This window comes from Lactuca sativa, chromosome 8, assembly GCF_002870075.4.
Source record: "Lactuca sativa cultivar Salinas chromosome 8, Lsat_Salinas_v11, whole genome shotgun sequence".
Taxonomy (NCBI): Eukaryota; Viridiplantae; Streptophyta; class Magnoliopsida; order Asterales; family Asteraceae; genus Lactuca; species Lactuca sativa.
In genome coordinates, this window is record NC_056630.2 from 166,242,258 (window position 1) to 166,249,331 (window position 7,074).

Consider the following 7,074-nt stretch of genomic DNA (forward strand, 5'->3'; position numbering starts at 1 on the left):
CTATGTTTGTATAATTATCATGCAAAGTTGAATTCCAAGGTTATATTCCTATCTAGCATACATGGGGAACATTTTTTTTAACTTGAGTGAAAGATAGAATAACTTACCTTGTTTTTTATTATGATCCTTGAAACCTTGTGAGCCTAGCACCCCAAGTGTGATGCCTCAAATGCTTCACACAACACCAATGCAAAGGAGTAAACTTTGAGAGAATCTTACACTTGCAAAATCGGCTCTAGCCCTCTTGTTTCTTAGTGTAACCAATTTTGGTGGAGGAGATGGTCTTTATATAGTGTGACACATTTAGGGTTACACCATGTAAACCCTAATGTGTCATGGCTCTTCATTTCCATGACCCATGGGTTTGTAACTCCCATGGAGCATCCATGAAGCATCCTATGGGTTTAACCCAACTTGATAATCCATGGAGCCTCTTAGCCCACTATACAAGTTATGGATGATTTACATAATCAACCCATATATTTAATTAGTTATCTTTGGATCACTTAATTAAGTCTAAATTAATTCTTGATCAAACTAATTAAATAATATTATTAATATATTAGAACTTATAGTATATTAATAAACCATAAGTGTTATTTCTCTCATTTTAGTTTATCCGATTGCATGGTGCCATGCAAGCCAAATGGACCATGTCGGGTCGGGTCAAGTACATACCAGAAATAGTTATGGACTTAGACACCTTATCCAACAACAGTTAGTTGACCGAGTGTTGCGACGCCTCTCACAGTAGGGTTAAATAATCTTAGATGGAAGGATTTTATTATGTTGCGCAACTCTTGTCTGAGTCTAACCGTTGCAGGAACGAATCTTTTACTCGAAGAATTATCTTATCCATCCGCTGGGTTGGGCATTCAACATTGAGGCGTGATGAGAGGAAGCATTCAGTAGTTGATAATGAAGGAACCAACACTGGGAGTGACTGGAGATTTAGTATAGCACACGGTTGGTTCTACTCAGAGATAGAGAAGGTTATTGCTTATGGAAATTGACTTGGGAAGGCATGTGACCGCGCTGGAAAAAGGGGTGAACCCCTTGGATGTCCAGCATAAGTACTTGGAGAGCACCGACAGGATTGTCGATCGGGTAAGGGCGATGTAATCAAGGTTTGTAGTGATTTGGTTGTTCTCATAAATATACCTTCGGGGTATAGCATTTCGCTTAGGAAGAATGGACGGAAGGCCAACGAAAGTGGTCCTTCGAGGATTGGACTGAGCAGGCAAGGTATGCGGCGACTAGGAATGTCATGAGAGGTTACGAAGTAGTGGGCCGTAGCGGACATCGAGGACGAAGTCTAGTTTAAGCGGGGGAGAGTTGTAACATCCCGAATTCAGAAGACCTAGAAGGGGAAGGAAAACCTCAAAAATCAGAAGGAAACTCGTCGAGTAGGTGGGGTGACTCGACGAATAGGAGCATGTTCTGGGTCGCGAGTAAAGTGACCTACTCGACGAGTCGGAGGACTGACTCGGCGAGCTGGTTAGGTTTTGGGAAACCCTAAATTCGGTACTTGGCACCCTATTTAAGCATCTTATTCTCCTCCTCTTGGTTCCATTCCCAGCCCCCATTTTCTAGAACTTAACCCGAAACCCTAGATCATTTAGTGAGTGTGTGAGCCATTCTTGAGTATTTTGGTGTTCTTGGAGGCTAGAAAACGAAGAAGGAGATTAAAGGTTCAAGGAGGAACTTGCAGATCCCGCAACACCATCTGATTTGCATCATTTTCTGGTAATCAAGTCTTCATCATTTTCTGGTAATCAAGTCTTCATCTATGGGAAAAGGATATCCCAAGCACAGATCCTTTCAGATATGGGGTCCCTAAGAGTGGTTAGGGCATAAAGGTACAAGCTTTATGACATTAGAACTCCACATGCAAGGTTGAAGAGGCTGTTATGGCCTTTTGAGCACAAAGGTCCATACATGGATGTAAAGGCAGAGGCTTTACGTATTATTTCGACCCTAGAAGGTTAGATCTGGGTCCTAGATGCTTTGTGCCCGGCTGAAATAGTCCGAATAGATTTGGACATAGGAGGACTTGACGAGTTCCTCTTAGGACTCGAAGATTAAAGCTGTTTTCATGCCCAAAACCCTTCGATAGCGGCTGTGTGTTGAGGACTCAACCAGTTGGGTTCATTATGGACTTGAAGATCATCGTACTCGATGGGTTCAAGGATGAACTTGACGAGTCCAAGGCAATATCCCAACCTATGAAGACGGACTTGACGAGTTCTTCATAGAACTTGGCGAGTCATAGTCTGGACTCATTCATATGATAAAGATGAACTCGACGAGTTCAAGGATGAACACGGCGAGTAGGTTGAAAATGGTCCTGATGTTATGGTTGATGGTGAAGTTGTCGGGTTCTTGCTAGACTCGACGAGTAGATTCGGGGGGGGGGGGGGGGGGGGGGTTGTATCATTTTAAAAGAATAGGGACTCGATGAGATGGTGGACCAAATCGGTGAGTCAAGTGAAATGGATGTTGAATTTGACCAAGTTTGACCTAGTTTGACTTTTGAGGGTGTTGTAGTCTAAGTGTTATTTTGGCTATTGATAGTTCGGGGAGTCGAAGGATCAACAGTTCAGGAGCTGACGGTTAGCAGCCAAAAGTGTTCAGCTAGTCTTCAGCAGTGCGAGGTGCGTCTCCTCACTGGTTGTATGGGTCTGTGGCCACAATGTCGGCCCATTTAGTTTATGTATAGTAGGAAGACCCGGGGGTTAACCCTAGGCATTATGTATGAAAGACCAGGAGGCGGCTCCTGGCACACTGCATGATATTATGTATAGTAGGAAGACCTGGGGGTTAGTCCTAGGCACTATGTATGAAAGACCAAGAGGTGGATCCTGGCACACTGTATGCTATTATGAATGAAAGACCAGGAGGTGGCTTCTGGCACACAATATGTTGATTAGTCAAGTAGAGTAGTATGTATGCTAGTTGTCTTTGTGATGCTTTCATGGAAGACCAGGAGGTGGCCCTTGGCACTTGTCTGTAAGACCCAGGAAGTGGCCCCAGGCTTGACAAGAAAGACCACGTGCGGCCTGTGGCATAACAACAAGACTATGTTTGGCACATAGCACCTTACTTGATTATGGATATGTTTGTTATGTTTGGCTCACCGTATGTACGGCATGTATGGCCCAGTTGATATGTATGGTATGTGGTATTTGGGGAACTCACTAAGCTTCGTGCTTACAGTTTACAGTTTTGGTTTCAGGTATCTTCAGTTTCAAGTAAAAGGAGCTCGAGACGATCGCATAACATTCACCCATGTGATTCCATATTTTGTGATCTTTGGGACTTGACTCTGATATTGGTTTTAAATGAAATGTTTTCAATGTCTAGAACAACGTTATTAAAGGTTTTCTTATATTAAAAATGAAATTTTTGGCCTTGAATTTTGGGATGTTACACACACACACGCACACACACACACACACACACACACACACACACACACATATATATATATATATATATATATATATATATATATATAAGGCTAGGTTCATATGTTCCTTACATATATTACGTGTTAAAATTAATCAATAAGAATTTAGTAAAAATTAAATTATTATTACATTAAATAATGATAGATATTAAATAATTTTTATAATTGTATTTATATTAAAAGATATCCTTAATTTTACTTATTTTATTATGAAAACTAATTAAATTCGACTTTAATGTCAACAATAATATTATTTCAGAATGAATTCTCATCTAGGTTTTCATGTATGGATTCGTGTTTTGTTTCAGGACTAGGTCACTTAAAATACAACAAAGTTGTCTCAAAAATGGAGAACGATAGTGTATTCTACTAAAATACATTGTCATTCTTTTAGAATACACTCTTATTCTGCAAGAATAAACTCCCAGTCTCCTAGAATACACTCTCAATCTCAATGTTCCATGCAACTTTATTATATTTTGAAAGAGTGAGCCGTGAAACAAAACATGAACCATACATAAAATCCTAGATGCGAATTCATTCTGAAATAGTATTATAACTGACATTATTGATGAATTTAATTAGTTTTGATAAAAAAGAATTATAATTATGGATATCACTTAATATCTATCTTTATTTGATTAAATAATAATTTAATTTTTTTACTAAATTGTTATTGGTCCATTCTAGCACACAATAGACGTGAGAAACACATGAACCTACATCTCTCTCTCTCTCTCTCTCTCTCTCTCTCTCTCTATATATATATATATATATATATATATATATATATATATATATAATTAAATTTAGTTATTTGATTAAATTTAATTCCACTTTAGACACTACCGGCAAAAGGTGTGGATGGATCCCTTATAATAAGGAATACCTATTGACCTATTGACTATGAGGTGACATTACTTGACATATACATTACCTTTCTGCTTATCTTGTTAGAAGTTATCGTGTTTGAACACTATTAGGTAATGAAGTCCTTACCGAAAGTACACATTCATAACTTCAAGGAGCTTCTTATTGAAGAAAACTTGTACCTAATCACTGAGGTAACTAACACCTCGTTTCTTTCGGTTTCTCATTAAATGCTAACCAGGTAAAGTTTAATACGAATATATGATGTTTAAAAGATATCTGAGAAAATAACTACATATATGGAACTATGGGAGTATGGAAGGATTTAATGAAAAAATAAACGCGGGCAAATTTGTAAAAAAAGAGTAATTAAACTAGAGCTTTTCTATAAATTCATTCTTTCTCTGTTAAGTTAAAATAAACACCCATATCAGAGGAGCCTTCTTTCCTTAACTTTCTCTGTTAAGTCATTATTTTTTTACATTAAGTCAAAAAGAAACACACACACATACACACACACACACACATATATATATATATATATATATATATATATATATATATATATATATATATATATATATATATATATATTCAATGATTTCTTATGAGCATCTTTATTAAGAAACTAACATGTAGTTTTTTATTCCTGATTTTAATATGAATAAACTTATTATTTTTTTCAAATTAGGAAATAGAGCAAGGGTGATTTCCTGTGCTCATTTTGAACATGAAAGAAATCAACATTCTAAAAGACTAGTTATTGTTTTTCTACATAGAACGTATGTAAGCAAAGAGTGGGTACGCCTTTTGCTTAAGGTATAAAATTATAAGGGTAGATTGGTTGTTTCTTCATTTGACAAAAGACTTTGATTTAATGAGTTCTTCCTTTCAATTTAGGATGATGCTTTACATTGATATATTTTAGTTGCCATTGATTCTCATTAACATTGAGAACGTGCCAAAAACCACACTGCCTATGAACATGTGAGCATTGAAACATTTCATTATTTTTATTTTCTTTATACCAAAAATAACACAGCTAAATGAAAGAAAATATATCTAATTATGGCACTGTGATTCATACAGTTGAGTAGATTTTTGAGAGCAAATTGGAGAATATACTAATTATCTTTCATAATCTCAAACCATAAATATAATTTCAATTTCATATATTCTAGATCGAGGCTCTTGTTTCATCATGGAAAAGTGATGATACAATGTCATTTATATAGGACACGGTTATACTTCTTCACTCTTGAATTTTTCAAATGACATTCATTATATACTGCTAACATTCTTATGTTTTAGGTATGGGACCTTTTAAAGTTGGGAGATTATCTGACTGAAAGAGATGATATAGACCGTTCCAAGATAGGAATCAATAGAATATCACTTGGAGGTTGAATTTTAATATTTTATTAAACACATAATATTGAAATAATAAGATTATGTGTGTACATATACATACACATATATATATATATATATATATATATATATATATATATATATATATATATATATATATATATATATATATATATATATATATATATATATATGTGTGTGTGTATGTGTGTGTGCGCGCGCATTTATTATGAGTTATTATGCCTTTAATTCCATAATTTATTTATTGATATGTGATGAAGGAATGCATGCATGTTTTGCGGATTTTGTTAATACATGTTATTCAGTTGTTGTCCGCATAATTGGCGTTAAGTGTATTGTTTCTTTATTTTACTTTATGGGCTTAAACACTTAATCTGACCTAATGACTTAATATGAATGTCTAGAGCATTCGGTGGCTAGAGATAATGATCAATGGCATGATTGAGTTAACAAATATTAAATTTGTTTTTTAAGGTAATTTTTCATTTTTCAATTACGGTAAAATCGTTGTTTCCAATTAAAACCCAAGTCAAAACCAAATGTCAAATACAAATAACCCGAAATCAGAGTATCATAAAAACGGTAAAACATGTCATTGAAGGATGTGTACGATCAATGATCAAACATTCGTCTTGCCCTAATGACTAGAGGTACATGAAGCATAACACTTAAACCATAAGTAAAAGCTTATTAAGTTTCCCCAAAGTACCACACACAACCAAACAAATAAAAGCATGCAAATATCAGCCTTCAGCCTGACTGGACCACCTTGTAGGGCTTACAGCCTATCTGGACCGCCCTTTGGGCCTTCAGCCTAACTGGTCCGCCCCTCGGGCCTTCAGCCCTCTATACTACCACAAATATCTTGTCCTTCATCCCAAAGTCGTACTGCCTCAACGCAACAAACCATAACATGTCGACATAAACAATAAAAATCAATAACCAACAAGTACAAATAATAAGTTGGTCTACCAATCTAACTTATACTCAGTTAACACATTAATCAAACATATTTTTCAGTCGATTGTATAACCAGCACACCATCAATCTAATATACCATGATAAATAATACAATGGGTTGCAACTGGTGCCGTCGACCCACAAGTATAGTGAGGAAAAACCGACCTCCCAGTCTAAAATGTAGTTGAACAAATCACAACTCCAACTGCTGACTCTACATGTCACCTATACAACAAGAAGTGACCTAATCTCAAACTACTACTCAAAATACCCAAAATATCCCTAAGTCAAAAATACTAGTCAAAGTCAAGGTTAAATAGTCAAAGATCCCCTTTAGGTTGAGCACACCTTGCGTACTCCCCTTTACGCCCAACGTAGAGGGT